This window comes from Ascaphus truei, chromosome 18, assembly GCF_040206685.1.
Source record: "Ascaphus truei isolate aAscTru1 chromosome 18, aAscTru1.hap1, whole genome shotgun sequence".
Classification (NCBI taxonomy): Eukaryota; Metazoa; Chordata; class Amphibia; order Anura; family Ascaphidae; genus Ascaphus; species Ascaphus truei.
In genome coordinates, this window is record NC_134500.1 from 31,312,079 (window position 1) to 31,331,469 (window position 19,391).

The 19,391-nt window shown below is 42.3% G+C and overlaps 1 long non-coding RNA gene and 4 other non-coding genes across 5 annotated transcripts; all 5 read right to left on the bottom strand.

Moving 5' to 3' along the window:
* Positions 1-3,206: 3,206 nt before the first annotated feature.
* On the bottom strand, positions 3,207-3,279 carry TRNAV-AAC (transfer RNA valine (anticodon AAC)). Its single transcript has one exon. It is a non-coding gene; the product is annotated as a tRNA-Val (tRNA).
* A 1,731-nt stretch (positions 3,280-5,010) lies between these two features.
* On the bottom strand, positions 5,011-5,083 carry TRNAV-AAC (transfer RNA valine (anticodon AAC)). Its single transcript has one exon. It is a non-coding gene; the product is annotated as a tRNA-Val (tRNA).
* A 2,865-nt stretch (positions 5,084-7,948) lies between these two features.
* Positions 7,949-8,021, bottom strand: TRNAV-UAC (transfer RNA valine (anticodon UAC)). The gene has a single exon. It is a non-coding gene; the product is annotated as a tRNA-Val (tRNA).
* Positions 8,022-8,667: 646 nt separating this feature from the next.
* On the bottom strand, positions 8,668-8,740 carry TRNAV-AAC (transfer RNA valine (anticodon AAC)). The gene has a single exon. It is a non-coding gene; the product is annotated as a tRNA-Val (tRNA).
* Positions 8,741-14,692: 5,952 nt separating this feature from the next.
* Positions 14,693-15,568, bottom strand: LOC142469278 (uncharacterized). Its single transcript, XR_012789013.1, has 3 exons — positions 15,481-15,568; positions 15,195-15,304; positions 14,693-14,802 (listed from the first exon to the last, which is right to left on the bottom strand). It is a non-coding gene; the product is annotated as an uncharacterized LOC142469278 (long non-coding RNA).
* Between the last annotated feature and the right edge of the window lie 3,823 nt (positions 15,569-19,391).

Here is a 19,391-nt window from a genome sequence, read left to right on the forward strand (position 1 = left end):
CCACCCCTGTTTTTCCAGGGACCCATGTCCCACACCTGTTTTTTGTGGGGACCCATGTCCAACACTTGTTTTTTTTTTTTTTTTTTTTTTTTGGGGACCCATGTCCCACACCTGTTTTTGTGGAGACCCATGTCCAACACTTGTTTTTGTGGTGACCCATGTCCCACACCTGTTTTTTGTGGGGACCCATGTCCAACACTTGTTTTTTTGTGGGGACCCATGTCCCACACCTGTTTTTGTGGAGACCCATGTCCCACCCCTGTTTTTTCCAGGGGCCCATGTCCCACACCTGTTTTCGTGGGGACCCATGTCCAGCACTTGTTTTTGTAGGGACCCATGTCCCACACCTGTTTTTTGTGGGGACCCATGTCCAACACTTGTTTTTTTGTGGGGACCCATGTCCCACACCTGTTTTTGTGGAGACCCATGTCCCACCCCTGTTTTTTCCAGGGACCCAATGTCCCACACCTGTTCATGTGGGGACCCATCACCCAGGCTCCTCCCAAAAGTCACCCAGCCTTCAACCAAATAGGCTGTGATTTCCAAAAACTCCGCCATGACATACCCTTCTGCACCACCAACGCCTCCCGTGCTCCGTAACTAGGACCCCCTTCATCACTTGATGATGGCCACGCCTCAGCGCAGGTAGCGTGGGAACCGCCCTGTCCTCTCGCGTTTTCACGACTGCCCAAACTTCCTTGATCACTCCCAGCTTTCAGCACTAGTGCACACATCTGTTTTTGAAACCATCTTTCCTCATGGTTGTGTGCCTCCGCCAAAAGCTGCATGGTGCTGACCTGAAAGGACATCGCTACTAACGCTGTAATTTTATCCAATGGCTCGTCAAACACTGGTTTAATTCCACCACCTAAATCCTGCCAGCAAACTACTCTTGAACTCTTGCCTGGCCGATCTTCACGAAAACCAGTTCACTTGAATAGACTTAGAAACCGCTCTAAAGCTGTAATAACATAAAATTCTCGCATTAATGCTTATATCTTTAGCACCTTAACACCCCCCACCTCCATCCATTAGCGCTAACATCCAACCAACCATTGCTGTCATTTTTTAAGTATGGTGTCACCCATGACATCAAAAACCTTAGCCTTGTCTTCCATTAACCACAACCAAGACCAACCTCAAAAGGCTTTTTTTTTTTTTTTTTTAAACCTTTTTTTTTTTTTTTTTTTAATATACATTTTTATTTATTTATTTCATTATTATTTTTTTTTTTTTTTTTTTTTTTAAATGGACAGCCCCACCTGACCACCTCCCACTGTTTAAAAGAGTGGAAAAGAAAAAAGGGGGGGGAAGGAAGAGGGCCAATATCTCCCCAATGAGGAGGGAGGAGGGGGGGGCAAAAGCCCACCATTCCAGCCAAACCACCAACAGCCCCCTCCCCCAGCCGTAACAACAGCCTTGCCCCCAGCCCCCCCCAAAAAAACCCCACCCCCTGATCATCGTCAGGAGGCGGAACCACATGACACTCATGTTCCCTTGCCATTAGCCCAACCGCACGGCTAAGCGTGGGCTGGGCGAGCCTCTCTTCCCCCCCCCAGCCACACAAGCGGCCATAATAGGAGGACAGGAACAGGGCTCGCAAACGGCGAACTCGCAAACCTCCTCCTCCAAGCCGGTGCGCCTTCTTCGCGCAACAGCCCCAGGTAGGAGTCACTCTCCTCGTCATTCTCCCTCCTCCCCCCGCCGCTGCCACCAATAGAAAACGCATGAAAACAAAAGGCAGGACAAAAAACCTATCCTTCCCGCAATCCCCTCCCCCCCCGAGCACCGGCACAACCGGCAAAAACACACGGGGGGGGAGGGGCGGAGGGTCCCTCAACACGAGGAAGGAAGGGAGGTCCCACGCAGGACAAAAACAACAGCCTTCTTGCAATCCTCCCCCTCCCCCCCCCGGGCACCGGCAAAACCGGCAAAAACACACGGGGGGGAGCCGGAGGGTCCCTCACCACGAGGAGGGAAGGGAAAATCCCTCACCCCGGGAGGGGGGCCCAAATCAAAACCACTTAAAACCTACTAAACACAGGAGAAGAGAGGAGAGTGTCCAAACAGTTGAAACGCCAAGGAACAAGTGACAGTTGCTTGTTCCTTGGCTCTATTTGAAAAACTAACTGCCCCAACTGCCTTCTCCGATCGCGCACATGACCAACAGCCTAGCTGGGGGGGGGGGGGGGGGCCGCACCCCCCGGTCAATAGCTGTAGTCACCCATGCGGGCTAGGCCAGCTCTATCTGATTCATTTGTGTGTGCTTGAAATCTTGCTTAAATTGAGCTTACGTTTTCTGTTTAATAATATATTTTACAAAAAGTACACTTCAACAAACAAGCATCTTACTTTATTTGGTAAAGAAAAATTTATCTAAATGAATACTAAAACCATAACCAATATTTCTGAATTCAAGATTTCCGTTGCCGTCACAATATCTTGTTTGAAAACATACATTTATGATTAAAAGACAAGACAACGGAATAGTTCTACTGGGTTTTGAACCCAGGACCTTCTGTGTGTAAAGCAGACGTGATAACCACTACATTATAGAACTCTTAAAATGTTTTGTGAAACAGCTTTTCTGTCCGCAAGAAAGCACATCTGATTCATTTGTGTGTGCTTGAAATCTTGCTTAAATTGAGCTTACGTTTTCTGTTTAAAAATATATTTTACAAAAAGTACACTTCAACAAACAAGCATCTTACTTTATTTGGTAAAGAAGAATTTATCTAAATGAATACTAAAACCATAACCAATATTTCTGAATTCAAGATTTCCGTTGCCGTCACAATATTTTGTTTGAAAACTTACATTTATGAATAAAAGGCAAAACAACTACATAGTTTCACTGGGTTTTGAACCAAGGACCTTCTGCGTGTTAAGCAGACGTGATAACCACTACACTATGGAACTCTTAAAAATATTTCCTAAAAAAGCTTTTCTGTCCTCAAGAAAGCATATCTGATTCATTTGTGTGTGCTTGAAATCTTGCTTAAATTGAGCTTACGTTTTCTGTTTAATAATATATATTTCAAAAAGTACACTTGAACAAACAAGAATCTTACTTGATTTGGTAAAGAAAAAATAGTCTAAAAGGATACTAAAACCATAACCAATATTTCTGAATTCAAGATTTCCGTTGCCATCACAATATCTTGTTTGAAAACGTGTATTTACACATAAAAGGCAAAACAACTACATAGTTCCACTGGGTTTTGAACCCAGGACCTTCTGCGTGTTAAGCAGACGTGATAACCACTACACTATGGAACTCTTAAAAATATTTCCTAAAAAAGCTTTTCTGTCCTCAAGAAAGCACATCTGATTCATTTGTGTGTGCTTGAAATCTTGCTTAAATTGAGCTTACAGTACGTTTTCTGTTTAATAATATATATTTCAAAAACTACACTTGAACAAACAAGAACCTTACTTGATTTGGTAAAGAAAAAATAGTCTAAAAGGATACTAAAACCATAACCAATATTTCTGAATTCAAGATTTCAGTTGCCGTCACAATATCTTGTTTGAAAACATACATTTATGAATAAAAGACAAAACAACTGAATAGTTCTACTGGATTTTGAATCCAGGAACTTCTGCGTGTAAAGCAGACGTGATAACGACTACACTATAGAACTCTTAAAAATGTTTCATGAAACAGCTTTTCTGTCCGCAAGAAAGCACATCAGATTCATTTGTGTGTGCTTGAATCTTGCTTAAGTTGAGCTTACGTTTTCTGTTTAATAATATATATTTCAAAAAGTACACTTGAACAAACAAGAATCTTACTTGATTTGGTAAAGAAAAAATAGTCTAAAAGGATACTAAAACCATAACCAATATTTCTGAATTCAAGATTTCCGTTGCCGTCACAATATCTTGTTTGAAAACATACATTTATGATTAAAAGACAAGACAACTGAATAGTTCTACTGGGTTTTGAACCCAGGACCTTCTGCGTGTTAAGCAGATGTGATAACAACTACACTGTGGAACTCTTAAAAATGTTTCATGAAACAGCTTTTCTGTCCGCAAGAAAGCACATCTGATTCATTTGTGTGTGCTTGAAATCTTGCTTAAATTGAGCTTACGTTTTCTGTTTAAAAATATATATTTCAAAAACTACACTTGAACAAACAAGCATCTCACTTGATTTGGTAAAGAAAAAATAGTCTAAAAGGATACTGAAACCATAACCAATATTTCTGAATGCAAGATTTCCGTTGCCGTCACAATATCTTGTTTGAAAACGTACATTTATGAATAAAAGACAAGACAACTGAATAGTTCTACTGGGATTTGAATCCAGGAAGTTCTGCGTGTAAAGCAGACGTGATAACCACTACATTATAGAACTCTTAAAAATGTCTCGTGAAACAGCTTTTCTGTCCGCAAGAAAGCACATCTGATTCATTTGTGTGTGCTTGAAATCTTGCTTAAGTTGAGCTTACGTTTTCTGTTTAATAATATATATTTCAAAAAGTACACTTGAACAAACAAGAATCTTACTTGATTTGGTAAAGAAAAAATAGTCTAAAAGGATACTAAAACCATAACCAATATTTCTGAATTCAAGATTTCCGTTGCCGTCACAATATTTTGTTTGAAAACTTACATTTATGAATAAAAGGCAAAACAACTACATAGTTTCACTGGGTTTTGAACCAAGGACCTTCTGCGTGTTAAGCAGACGTGATAACCACTACACTATGGAACTCTTAAAAATCTTTCCTAAAAAAGCTTTTCTGTCCTCAAGAAAGCATATCTGATTCATTTGTGTGTGCTTGAAATCTTGCTTAAATTGAGCTTACGTTTTCTGTTTAATAATATATATTTCAAAAAGTACACTTGAACAAACAAGAATCTTACTTGATTTGGTAAAGAAAAAATAGTCTAAAAGGATACTAAAACCATAACCAATATTTCTGAATTCAAGATTTCCGTTGCCATCACAATATCTTGTTTGAAAACGTGTATTTACACATAAAAGGCAAAACAACTACATAGTTCCACTGGGTTTTGAACCCAGGACCTTCTGCGTGTTAAGCAGACGTGATAACCACTACACTATGGAACTCTTAAAAATATTTCCTAAAAAAGCTTTTCTGTCCTCAAGAAAGCACATCTGATTCATTTGTGTGTGCTTGAAATCTTGCTTAAATTGAGCTTACAGTACGTTTTCTGTTTAATAATATATATTTCAAAAACTACACTTGAACAAACAAGAACCTTACTTGATTTGGTAAAGAAAAAATAGTCTAAAAGGATACTAAAACCATAACCAATATTTCTGAATTCAAGATTTCAGTTGCCGTCACAATATCTTGTTTGAAAACGTACATTTATGAATAAAAGACAAAACAACTGAATAGTTCTACTGGATTTTGAATCCAGGAACTTCTGCGTGTAAAGCAGACGTGATAACGACTACACTATAGAACTCTTAAAAATGTTTCATGAAACAGCTTTTCTGTCCGCAAGAAAGCACATCAGATTCATTTGTGTGTGCTTGAATCTTGCTTAAGTTGAGCTTACGTTTTCTGTTTAATAATATATATTTCAAAAAGTACACTTGAACAAACAAGAATCTTACTTGATTTGGTAAAGAAAAAATAGTCTAAAAGGATACTAAAACCATAACCAATATTTCTGAATTCAAGATTTCCGTTGCCGTCACAATATCTTGTTTGAAAACATACATTTATGATTAAAAGACAAGACAACTGAATAGTTCTACTGGGTTTTGAACCCAGGACCTTCTGCGTGTTAAGCAGATGTGATAACAACTACACTGTGGAACTCTTAAAAATGTTTCATGAAACAGCTTTTCTGTCCGCAAGAAAGCACATCTGATTCATTTGTGTGTGCTTGAAATCTTGCTTAAATTGAGCTTACGTTTTCTGTTTAAAAATATATATTTCAAAAACTACACTTGAACAAACAAGCATCTCACTTGATTTGGTAAAGAAAAAATAGTCTAAAAGGATACTGAAACCATAACCAATATTTCTGAATGCAAGATTTCCGTTGCCGTCACAATATCTTGTTTGAAAACGTACATTTATGAATAAAAGACAAGACAACTGAATAGTTCTACTGGGATTTGAATCCAGGAAGTTCTGCGTGTAAAGCAGACGTGATAACCACTACATTATAGAACTCTTAAAAATGTCTCGTGAAACAGCTTTTCTGTCCGCAAGAAAGCACATCTGATTCATTTGTGTGTGCTTGAAATCTTGCTTAAGTTGAGCTTACGTTTTCTGTTTAATAATATATATTTCAAAAAGTACACTTGAACAAACAAGAATCTTACTTGATTTGGTAAAGAAAAAATAGTCTAAAAGGATACTAAAACCATAACCAATATTTCTGAATTCAAGATTTCCGTTGCCGTCACAATATTTTGTTTGAAAACTTACATTTATGAATAAAAGGCAAAACAACTACATAGTTTCACTGGGTTTTGAACCAAGGACCTTCTGCGTGTTAAGCAGACGTGATAACCACTACACTATGGAACTCTTAAAAATATTTCCTAAAAAAGCTTTTCTGTCCTCAAGAAAGCATATCTGATTCATTTGTGTGTGCTTGAAATCTTGCTTAAATTGAGCTTACGTTTTCTGTTTAATAATATATATTTCAAAAACTACACTTGAACAACCAAGAATCTTACTTGATTTGTTAAAGAAAAAATAGTCTAAAAGGATACTAAAACCATAACCAATATTTCTGAATTCAAGATTTCCGTTGCCGTCACAATATCTTGTTTGAAAACATACATTTATGATTAAAAGACAAGACAACTGAATAGTTCTACTGGGATTTGAATCCAGGAAATTCTGCGTGTAAAGCAGACGTGATAACCACTACACTATAGAACTCTTAAAAATGTCTCGTGAAACAGCTTTTCTTTCCTCAAGAAAGCATATCTGATTCATTTGTGTGTGCTTGAAATCTTGCTTAAATTGAGCTTACGTTTTCTGTTTAATAATATATTTTACAAAAAGTACACTTCAACAAACAAGCTTACGTTTTCTGTTTAATAATATATATTTCAAAAAGTACACTTGAACAAACAAGAATCTTACTTGATTTGGTAAAGAAAAATTTATCTAAATGAATACTAAAACCATAACCAATATTTCTGAATTCAAGATTTCCGTTGCCGTCACAATATCTTGTTTGAAAACATACATTTATGATTAAAAGACAAGACAACGGAATAGTTCTACTGGGTTTTGAACCCAGGACCTTCTACGTGTTAAGCAGATGTGATAACAACTACACTGTGGAACTCTTAAAAATGTTTCATGAAACAGCTTTTCTGTCCGCAAGAAAGCACATCTGATTCATTTGTGTGTGCTTGAATCTTGCTTAAATTGAGCTTACGTTTTCTGTTTAATATTATATATTTCAAAAAGTACACTTGAACAAACAAGAATATTACTTGATTTGGTAAAGAAAAAATAGTCTAAAAGGATACTAAAACCATAACCAATATTTCTGAATTCAAGATTTCCGTTGCCGTCACAATATCTTGTTTGAAAACATACATTTATGAATAAAAGACAAAACAACTGAATAGTTCTACTGGATTTTGAATCCAGGAACTTCTGCGTGTAAAGCAGACGTGATAACCACTACACTATAGAACTCTTAAAAATGTCTCGAGAAACAGCTTTTCTGTCCGCAAGAAAGCACATCTGATTCATTTGTGTGTGCTTGAAATCTTGCTTAAATTGAGCTTACGTTTTCTGTTTAATAATATATATTTCAAAAACTACACTTGAACAACCAAGAATCTTACTTGATTTGTTAAAGAAAAAATAGTCTAAAAGGATACTAAAACCATAACCAATATTTCTGAATTCAAGATTTCCGTTGCCGTCACAATATCTTGTTTGAAAACATACATTTATGATTAAAAGACAAGACAACGGAATAGTTCTACTGGGTTTTGAACCCAGGACCTTCTGCGTGTAAAGCAGACGTGATAACCACTACATTATAGAACTCTTAAAAATGTCTCGTGAAACAGCTTTTCTGTCCGCAAGAAAGCACATCTGATTCATTTGTGTGTGCTTGAAATCTTGCTTAAATTGAGCTTACGTTTTCTGTTTAATAATATATTTTACAAAAAGTACACTTCAACAAACAAGCATCTTACTTTATTTGGTAAAGAAAAATTTATCTAAATGAATACTAAAACCATAACCAATATTTCTGAATTCAAGATTTCCGTTGCCGTCACAATATCTTGTTTGAAAACATACATTTATGATTAAAAGACAAGACAACTGAATAGTTCTACTGGGTTTTGAACCCAGGACCTTCTGCGTGTTAAGCAGATGTGATAACAACTACACTGTGGAACTCTTAAAAATGTTTCATGAAACAGCTTTTCTGTCCGCAAGAAAGCACATCTGATTCATTTGTGTGTGCTTGAATCTTGCTTAAATTGAGCTTACGTTTTCTGTTTAATAATATATATTTCAAAAAGTACACTTGAACAAACAAGAATCTTACTTGATTTGGTAAAGAAAAAATAGTCTAAAAGGATACTAAAACCATAACCAATATTTCTGAATTCAAGATTTCCGTTGCCATCACAATATCTTGTTTGAAAACGTGTATTTACACATAAAAGGCAAAACAACTACATAGTTCCACTGGGTTTTGAACCCAGGACCTTCTGCGTGTTAAGCAGACGTGATAACCACTACACTATGGAACTCATAAAAATATTTCCTAAAAAAGCTTTTCTGTCCTCAAGAAAGCACATCAGATTCGTTTGTGTGTGCTTGAAATCTTGCTTAAATTGAGCTTACGTTTTCTGTTTAATAATATATATTTCAAAAACTACACTTGAACAACCAAGAATCTTACTTGATTTGGTAAAGAAAAAATAGTCTAAAAGGATACTAAAACCATAACCAATATTTCTGAATTCAAGATTTCAGTTGCCGTCACAATATCTTGTTTGAAAACATACATTTATGAATAAAAGACAAAACAACTGAATAGTTCTACTGGATTTTGAATCCAGGAACTTCTGCGTGTAAAGCAGACGTGATAACCACTACACTATAGAACTCTTAAAAATGTCTCGAGAAACAGCTTTTCTGTCCGCAAGAAAGCACATCTGATTCATTTGTGTGTGCTTGAAATCTTGCTTAAATTGAGCTTACGTTTTCTGTTTAATAATATATATTTCAAAAACTACACTTGAACAACCAAGAATCTTACTTGATTTGTTAAAGAAAAAATAGTCTAAAAGGATACTAAAACCATAACCAATATTTCTGAATTCAAGATTTCCGTTGCCGTCACAATATCTTGTTTGAAAACATACATTTATGATTAAAAGACAAGACAACTGAATAGTTCTACTGGGATTTGAATCCAGGAAATTCTGCGTGTAAAGCAGACGTGATAACCACTACACTATAGAACTCTTAAAAATGTCTCGTGAAACAGCTTTTCTGTCCTCAAGAAAGCATATCTGATTCATTTGTGTGTGCTTGAAATCTTGCTTAAATTGAGCTTACGTTTTCTGTTTAATAATATATTTTACAAAAAGTACACTTCAACAAACAAGCATCTTACTTTATTTGGTAAAGAAAAATTTATCTAAATGAATACTAAAACCATAACCAATATTTCTGAATTCAAGATTTCCGTTGCCGTCACAATATCTTGTTTGAAAACATACATTTATGATTAAAAGACAAGACAACGGAATAGTTCTACTGGGTTTTGAACCCAGGACCTTCTGTGTGTAAAGCAGACGTGATAACCACTACATTATAGAACTCTTAAAAATGTTTTGTGAAACAGCTTTTCTGTCCGCAAGAAAGCACATCTGATTCATTTGTGTGTGCTTGAAATCTTGCTTAAATTGAGCTTACGTTTTCTGTTTAAAAATATATTTTACAAAAAGTACACTTCAACAAACAAGCATCTTACTTTATTTGGTAAAGAAGAATTTATCTAAATGAATACTAAAACCATAACCAATATTTCTGAATTCAAGATTTCCGTTGCCGTCACAATATCTTGTTTGAAAACGTACATTTATGAATAAAAGACAAGACAACTGAATAGTTCTACTGGGATTTGAATCCAGGAAGTTCTGCGTGTAAAGCAGACGTGATAACCACTACATTATAGAACTCTTAAAAATGTCTTGTGAAACAGCTTTTCTGTCCGCAAGAAAGCACATCTGATTCATTTGTGTGTGCTTGAAATCTTGCTTAAGTTGAGCTTACGTTTTCTGTTTAATAATATATATTTCAAAAAGTACACTTGAACAAACAAGAATCTTACTTGATTTGGTAAAGAAAAAATAGTCTAAAAGGATACTAAAACCATAACCAATATTTCTGAATTCAAGATTTCCGTTGCCGTCACAATATCTTGTTTGAAAACATACATTTATGATTAAAAGACAAGACAACTGAATAGTTCTACTGGGATTTGAATCCAGGAAATTCTGCGTGTAAAGCAGACGTGATAACCACTACACTATAGAACTCTTAAAAATGTCTCGTGAAACAGCTTTTCTGTCCTCAAGAAAGCATATCTGATTCATTTGTGTGTGCTTGAAATCTTGCTTAAATTGAGCTTACGTTTTCTGTTTAATAATATATTTTACAAAAAGTACACTTCAACAAACAAGCATCTTACTTTATTTGGTAAAGAAAAATTTATCTAAATGAATACTAAAACCATAACCAATATTTCTGAATTCAAGATTTCCGTTGCCGTCACAATATCTTGTTTGAAAACATACATTTATGATTAAAAGACAAGACAACGGAATAGTTCTACTGGGTTTTGAACCCAGGACCTTCTGTGTGTAAAGCAGACGTGATAACCACTACATTATAGAACTCTTAAAAATGTTTTGTGAAACAGCTTTTCTGTCCGCAAGAAAGCACATCTGATTCATTTGTGTGTGCTTGAAATCTTGCTTAAATTGAGCTTACGTTTTCTGTTTAAAAATATATTTTACAAAAAGTACACTTCAACAAACAAGCATCTTACTTTATTTGGTAAAGAAGAATTTATCTAAATGAATACTAAAACCATAACCAATATTTCTGAATTCAAGATTTCCGTTGCCGTCACAATATCTTGTTTGAAAACGTACATTTATGAATAAAAGACAAGACAACTGAATAGTTCTACTGGGATTTGAATCCAGGAAGTTCTGCGTGTAAAGCAGACGTGATAACCACTACATTATAGAACTCTTAAAAATGTCTTGTGAAACAGCTTTTCTGTCCGCAAGAAAGCACATCTGATTCATTTGTGTGTGCTTGAAATCTTGCTTAAGTTGAGCTTACGTTTTCTGTTTAATAATATATATTTCAAAAAGTACACTTGAACAAACAAGAATCTTACTTGATTTGGTAAAGAAAAAATAGTCTAAAAGGATACTAAAACCATAACCAATATTTCTGAATTCAAGATTTCCGTTGCCGTCACAATATTTTGTTTGAAAACTTACATTTATGAATAAAAGGCAAAACAACTACATAGTTCCACTGGGTTTTGAACCCAGGAGCTTCTGCGTGTTAAGCAGACGTGATAACCACTACACTATAGAACTCTTAAAAATATTTCCTAAAAAAGCTTTTCTGTCCTCAAGAAAGCATATCTGATTCATTTGTGTGTGCTTGAAATCTTGCTTAAATTGAGCTTACGTTTTCTGTTTAATAATATATTTTACAAAAAGTACACTTCAACAAACAAGCATCTTACTTTATTTGGTAAAGAAGAATTTATCTAAATGAATACTAAAACCATAACCAATATTTCTGAATTCAAGATTTCCGTTGCCGTCACAATATCTTGTTTGAAAACATACATTTATGATTAAAAGACAAGACAACTGAATAGTTCTACTGGGATTTGAATCCAGGAAATTCTGCGTGTAAAGCAGACGTGATAACCTCTACACTATAGAACTCTTAAAAATGTCTCGTGAAGGGGGCGTGTCTATGACGTCAACCAGGACAGTCGGGTAAAGGGAGAGCTCTGGAGACCCCTCTGTATAATCGTTGAATTTATACCTTTCCACCCGGCCAAAAACACCTTAAATTGCATACAATCCCTCCCTGAATCTGCAGGGATGGCGAACAGGGGAAAAAATCAGCAGCCCCAGGGGGTTGGAAGGTTCTTTACCCCTGCTAAACAAACTGCTGAAGCGGGAAGCAGGCGGCAAGATGGCCCCCAGACATCAGGTGCACGAGGCACACAAGGCCTCACTAGCCCGGCGAGCCCCGCTGAGACCCCCCCCTCGCCAGATGGCAGAATCACAAAGGAGTTTTTAGAAGAGCTCCATGCTAAACTCCAAAAATCACTGGAGACAAACATCAAAGAGGCAGTGGCTGAGATAAAGCATGATATTCAGGGCCTGCAGGAGAGAACCTCAACCCTGGAAGCCAGGCTGGATGAAGCCCTTCACCATCAATCGGAAGCGGACGAGGAGATAATCCGCTTGGGCCAGGAGATCCACTCCCTCCGGGATGGTCTGGAGGACCAGGAGAACCGGGACCGCAGGCAAAACCTGCGGATCCGCGGTATCCCTGAGGCGATAACACCCTCCCAGCTCAGGGCATATCTGACGGATTTTTTCCTTGCAATCTCACCTGATCTTGACCCAAGGGACCTCGAAATAGACAGGGCTCACAGGGCACTGGGCCCACGTTCAGAAGACCCAAATCGTAAGCGGGACGTGATCGTGCGTCTCCACAGTTTTTCAACCAAAGATAAGCTGATTGGAGCCTGCAGGGACAAGGACACGATCATGTTCCAGAATGAGCCTCTGCAGGTATATAATGACCTCTCTAAACTGACCGTAGACAGACGGAAAGCGATGCGTCCCCTGACACTCCTCCTCCGAGAAAAAAGAATAAAGTACAAATGGGGCTTCCCCTTCAAGCTGGTTATCCCCCATAAAGGAAAGTTCCTGACCATCCGCCAGCCTGAAGATATGGAATCCCTGGCCAGAACCCTGGGCCTCCCTGTGGAACCCTTCCAACATGATTACCAGCCCGACAACAGACCCAGGGAACGTGAGGACCACCCGGTTAGAGCTTCCGAGCGCATTGCAGAACAGCGACAGTCTAGAGAGAGATGACCCAGCACCCAGAGAGACCCTCCCGGGAGATCACCGCTCTTCCCCCTAGCACCACCTAAAATGGCGTCGGGAGGATCCCCACTGCGGGCCCCTGTCAAATGAAGCTACACCACTAACCTCTCACCAGAGACTCCTACCAGCATCCAGAGAGACGACCGACTTCATTCCCGACGACACCCTGAAGGAGCCATCCACCAAACCGCAGGGGAACGAGGAGATGAATCAACCCTGCGCGCAACGGATTCCCCAAAGATGGCGTCTGTCACATCTCCATTCCGCTGCGGAACACCACGAGGCTCCCTGGACGAGGTCGAGACGAAGCAGACGTCATCACCGCGCGCGACATCCAGACTCTACTCTCCGCATCACGGGGCCCACGATCCGTCGATCCAGACCAGAGTCATCGAGTGCCGAGCGCCAGAGGAGTCGATGCTGCAGCCCGGCTTCCGGATAGCGCACAGGTTCCCCCCCTCGGCCGAGGGGGGGCCAAGAGGCTTTGCTGACACCCCAGCCCCCGACGGCCCTAAGGGATCTTGACTCCCCTCCGCGGAGGGTCAGACGCTCCAGGACTCCCCGATCGCTCTGGGCTGCGAGGCGCTCAAGGAGGGTCTGTAACACAGTTCCCCCTATGTTATCCCTGGTTTTCCCCGTTAACAGCAGTGTCCAAAATCCCAAGTTTGGCGGCTGGCCTTAATTGGCTCAGCAGTCGCGCCCTCAAAGTTAGAAGGACCCACACTGCACTTAAAAGGCATTCCCTTACCCCTCCCTCCTCTCACCATTCACCCCCCTCCTCCCCCCCTCCTACCCGCCCCCCCTCACCCGCCCCCCTTCTCACCCCCCCCTACCCGCCCCCCTTCTCACCCCCCCTCTCACCCCCCCTACCCGCCCCCTTCTCACCCCCCCTCTCACCCTCCCTCTCACCTTCCCTCTCACCCCCCCTCCCCTAACACCAACCCCCCCTAACCCTTCCCCCCTACCTAATACTGACTTCACCTCCCCCCTCTTACCCCCCCCGCCCCCCCCTCGTCCTTGCTAACCCCCCCCACCCCATCTCCCCTCCCTCCCCTACCCCACTATTCCCCGTCTTGCCCCCTCCCCCACCCCCCTAGCCCCCCAGGAGAGAATGAGGCAGCCCAGCCACAACCTGGTGACACTCACCAGCTCTCAAGGACATGACACTAACTCTCACCTGATCCGACAGAAAAGGGTCCACTAACCCTGTAGTTCTGTCACTGCCAGGTGCCTATAGCAACGAAGGTTCCCCCCTTATAAAATGCTTAAGGCGCAGCGATTGAAGTGACCCTTCCCCCCCCCACTCCCTCCCCCTCACCCTCCCCTTCCCCACCCCATCCCTCCCCACCCCCCACCCGATCCCCCCCCCCCACCCTACCCCCCCCACCTTATTCCCACACCCCCACTGCCTGCCCCCCCCGCACGTGAGCTGTTCCCCTCACACCCCTGCCCTCCTTACCCCCTCCCCACCCTTGCCCCCACCCACGCCCCCCCTATCCCCCTCAGGGCAGATCTACTCACCGGCGTTCCAGGTTACACGAGTACGGTCACGAAGATGGTCCCGCACCGCGTCGCTCACAGGAACATCGCATGGGGCTGTATACCACTTGGGCCACAGCGAAGGTCTGGAATTAACACTGCAAAATGTAAATTGTGTATATTGCCTAAGGCGGAATGTATAAACTTGTACCCCCCCACTATCCTCCCCCCCCTACCCCATATCCCTCCCCCAGCTACCTCTCCTTCCCCTTATCCCCTGCCTTCCTCCCCTACACCCCCCCCTCTCATTGCCCCACCAAAGAGGCCCCACCCCCCTCCCCTCTCCCCCTTATCGCCCGTCCCCTCCCCCACTCCCCACCCTATCCCACCCCACCCTACCCCCCCCTCTTACCCCCACACTATCACTGCCTTGCCCCCCCCCCCCAACACATGAGGTTACCCCACACACCCCCGCCCTCCCTACCCCCTCCCCACCCTTGCCCGCACCCACCCCCCCCTCCCCTAGCCCCCTCAGGGGAGTACCACTCACCTACGTCCCAGGCTGCCCGATTACGTTCACAAAGTTGGACCTGATCCGTGCTGCTCACAGGCTCATCACATGAGGTCGCATAACACTTGGGCCACAGCGAAGGCCTGGTACTAACATTGCAAAATGTAATTTGTGTATAAGGCCTAAGGTGGAATGTATAAACTTGTACCCCTACCCCCTCCCCTTCCTTTCCCTGTGTCCCCACCCTCCTCTGCCCCCCATGTACCCCTCCCCTTCCTCTCCCTGTCCCCTTCCAAACCCCGTCCCCCTGAGATAGCCCACTCACCCTTGCACCTGCCTGATCATGCACGGGCATGACTATGGCCATGACAGGCGCAGTACTTAGGACTACCACACGAGGCCGCTCACCACCTACGCAAAGATAAATGCATAATGTGTAAATTGTGAATTGTGATTCCAGCACAACGCTGAAGGTTCATGGCTTCATCCTGTACCCCCCCCTCCCCATCCCCTATTCCTCTCGTCCCCAGGGACCCCCCCCCACCCTCACCCCCTCCCAGGTCCCCCTCAAAAGGGAAGATGTCCCGATATCGCACCAGTCCCTCTACTCCCCCCCCCCCTCCCCCCTTTTTTTTTTTTGTTTTGCTTCACTCCCCCCCTACCCTTATTTTTTTTTCCCCCCGGACCCACCCCCCCCCCCCTACATCCACCCCCAAACCCTCCCCCCCTCACACCAACGGAACAGGGTCCCCTCTCATACACCCTCTCTTCCCTCCATCAGACTCTAAGCACCTCAGGTACACAACATCATTTTTTAGTAGGCCCCACTGACAGAGGGCTCAAACTGAGGCCTCAACCCCCCCTCCCTTAAAAAAAAAAAAAAAAAGACGACCCGGACGACGAGGAAGCCGGTGGAAGTGGAAGTCGCAGAACTTTCTGGGTCTCCACCCGGCCCGTCTTCACTGGTGTACGTTCTACGACCCGCCCCCAAGGGTCTTACACCCACTAACCGGTTCTTCACCTAAGACCGGTCACACACTTTCAGACCCCATTAGGGTCATTTTTCCTCCCTTTTTCAGCCGCTGTTACTGTCCCAGCGGCCCCCTTCCCGACCCACCTCCCCCAAGCCCATTCTGACTGTACTCCCCAATACTCCACCAGCGACAACACACGCAAACTTAGCTGAGCGATTACTATGTCCCATCAAAAAACACTAAAAATTGTTTCCCTCAACGTAAAGGGTCTCCACAATAATCGAAAACGCCGCCTGGCCCTCCAAGAGATAAAGAAAACAGGAGGGGACGTTGTTTTCCTCCAGGAGACGCATTTTACGTCACAAGAGCCGCCTAAAATATTTCAGCATGCATATCCAATGAGTTATTTCTCATCCTTCAGCAGCAAGCGTAGAGGGGTTGCCATTCTGTTCCGACAGGGCACCCCATTTAATCTAACCAAAACCCAGGCAGACCCAGAGGGGAGATTTATTGTAGTCTATGGCTCACTATCCGGCACGTCAATCGCCCTTATTAACCTATACGCCCCCAACGAAAACCAGACAGAATTTCTTAAAAAGGTTCTGGAAGAAATTGACCCACAATATCTATCCTCAATACTCATTGCAGGGGATTTAAACATGGCTCTCAACCCTAAGGAAGACAAATCGAGCCACCCAGGACGACAACACTCTACTCAGTCACAAAGACTGGGGAAAAAATTCAAGGACATCATCGGGGACTTTTCTCTGGTAGACATTTGGAGAACACAGCATCAGGGACAAAGAGATTATACTTTTTACTCGGCGCCTCACCAGTCTTACTCCCGTATTGACTACTTTCTTGCTTCCAAGAACGTCCTAGAGGCCACCACTGACACAGATATCGGCCCAATTACATGGTCGGATCATGCTCCCATCACCATGACCCTATCCATCCCCTTTGGGAAAACTATCTCATACTGCTGGAAACTCAATGATTCCTTACTGAACCACTCCGGGACAGTGATGGAACTCAAAAAATCCCTTAAGGAATACTTCAGAATAAACAAAGGCTCAGTAACCTCTCCAGCAAGCCTGTGGGAAGCCCATAAGGCGACAATTCGAGGAAATCTTATCTCGATTGCCTCCCACCGGAAGAAATCTAAACTCAAATTAACTAAAGAGCTCACAACCAAAATAATCGACTTAGAGCAACAGCATAAAAATAACCCCTCCCGGAGAATTTATAAACAGTTGACAATTGCTCGAAACGATTTAAGGACCATCCAATTAGAAAGTGTAGAAAAAGCTCTTAGATGGACGGGTCAGCGGTATTATGATAAAGGGAACAAGGCCGATAGACTTCTTGCCAGCAAATTAAGAGGAATACAGAAAAGATCGCAAATCACGGCAATCAGGAATAATTCTGGTGAACTCCAATACAATGAAAAAAAGATAGCAGAGGAATTTACCAAATTTTACACTAAACTATATAACCTAAGAGCCCACTCTGCACACACTAAAGAGGCGGATACGGCTTTAGCCGCCGGTTACCTAGCCGAATGCGACCTTCCTTCATTAACAGAGGAAGAAAATACCTACCTAAATGCGAAAATCACGCTAGACGAATTAGAAATGGCCGTTAGAGCCTCAAAAAATTCTAAGGCGCCGGGCCCTGATGGCTTCACGAATGCATACTACAAAAAATTCTTCCCCATTCTGTCCAAACATCTATTAAGTTTGTTCAACTCATTTCTAGAAGGGAGCCCTATCCCATCCACAATGTCGTCCGCAAATTTGGCAATAATACTAAAGGATGGGAAGGACCCCACCCAATGTGGCAGTTATAGACCAATCTCATTGTTGAACAACGACCTTAAACTATACAGTAAAATTTTGGCGAACAGACTTAATCCCATCCTCCCGAGATTAATACATAAGGATCAGGTCGGGTTTGTCCTGGGTCGTCAGGCCTCAGACAATACACGCAAAATTATAAACTTGGTAGATCATGCCCACCTTTCAGGCTCAAAGGCAATGTTGCTGAGCCTAGATGCAGAGAAGGCATTTGACAGGATTGATTGGCTATTTCTAAACCAGACATTGATTAAGTTCGGCTTCAGAGACTCGTTTCTAAAGGGCGTTCAAGCACTTTACCAGAATCCCTCAGCCTCGGTGCGCCTCTCGGGCGGAGGCTCGGAACGATTCCTAATCCAGAACGGTACCCGTCAAGGATGCCCCCTATCTCCCCTCCTCTTCGCCCTCACGATTGAACCATTGGCGTCTAAAATTAGAGGAAACCCGAACATCCAGGGAATCCCGATCGACAACTCACAATACAAAATTTCCCTATTCGCTGATGATATCATCCTTACCCTGACAAAACCTCTAACTTCCCTCCCTAACCTCCAGAGGGAATTGACGGAGTTTGGCAGCGTATCAGGATATAAGATAAACAGCGACAAATCAGAGGCCCTAAATCTTAGTCTCCCGGATCCCGAAGTTCTCCTCCTCAAAACCAATTTCAGCTACAGATGGTGCCCTGCATACATTAAATATCTGGGAGTAAATGTATCAAGGCACTATCGGGATCTTTACCGGGATAACTACCCGCGTTTATGGGATAAGATCAAAAAGGATCTAGATCAGTGGGCAGGTTACCAGATCTCGTGGATCGGTCGAATGACTTCCGTTAAGATGAATATACTCCCAAGAATGTTATACCTCTTTCAAACACTCCCGATCCACGTCCCAGGCACTGATCTTAAAAACATGCAAAACAGAATATTTCAATTCATTTGGCAGGGCAAAAGACCCCGAGTCGCCAGGTCGGTCCTGATGGCTGCAAGATCTAGGGGAGGTATGGGGGTTCCGGACATACACAGATATTACCTAGCTGCACAGCTCAAGCAGGTGGTGATGTGGAATTCTGACCCGACCCGTTGTAGTTGGGTAGAGATAGAGACTCGATGTGCCAAAATGCCTTCTCTGCAAGCCTGCCTCTGGAGCCTGGACAGAGGAGAGGGTCATACACACAACCTGAAACTTCAGGCCTCCCGTTTCACATGGGACGTCTGGTCTCGTTGTAAATACAAATATGGCCTTACTACCAAAAGCTCCCAATTGACCCCCATTCTCAACAATCCAAAGTTCCCCCCGGGATGTGGATCTAAACTGTTCGAACAATACAGCACAAGGGGTATAGAGGCGATTGCGGATCTTCTGAGCCTGGGGAGGCTTCTGAGCTTCCAAGAGGTAAGGAC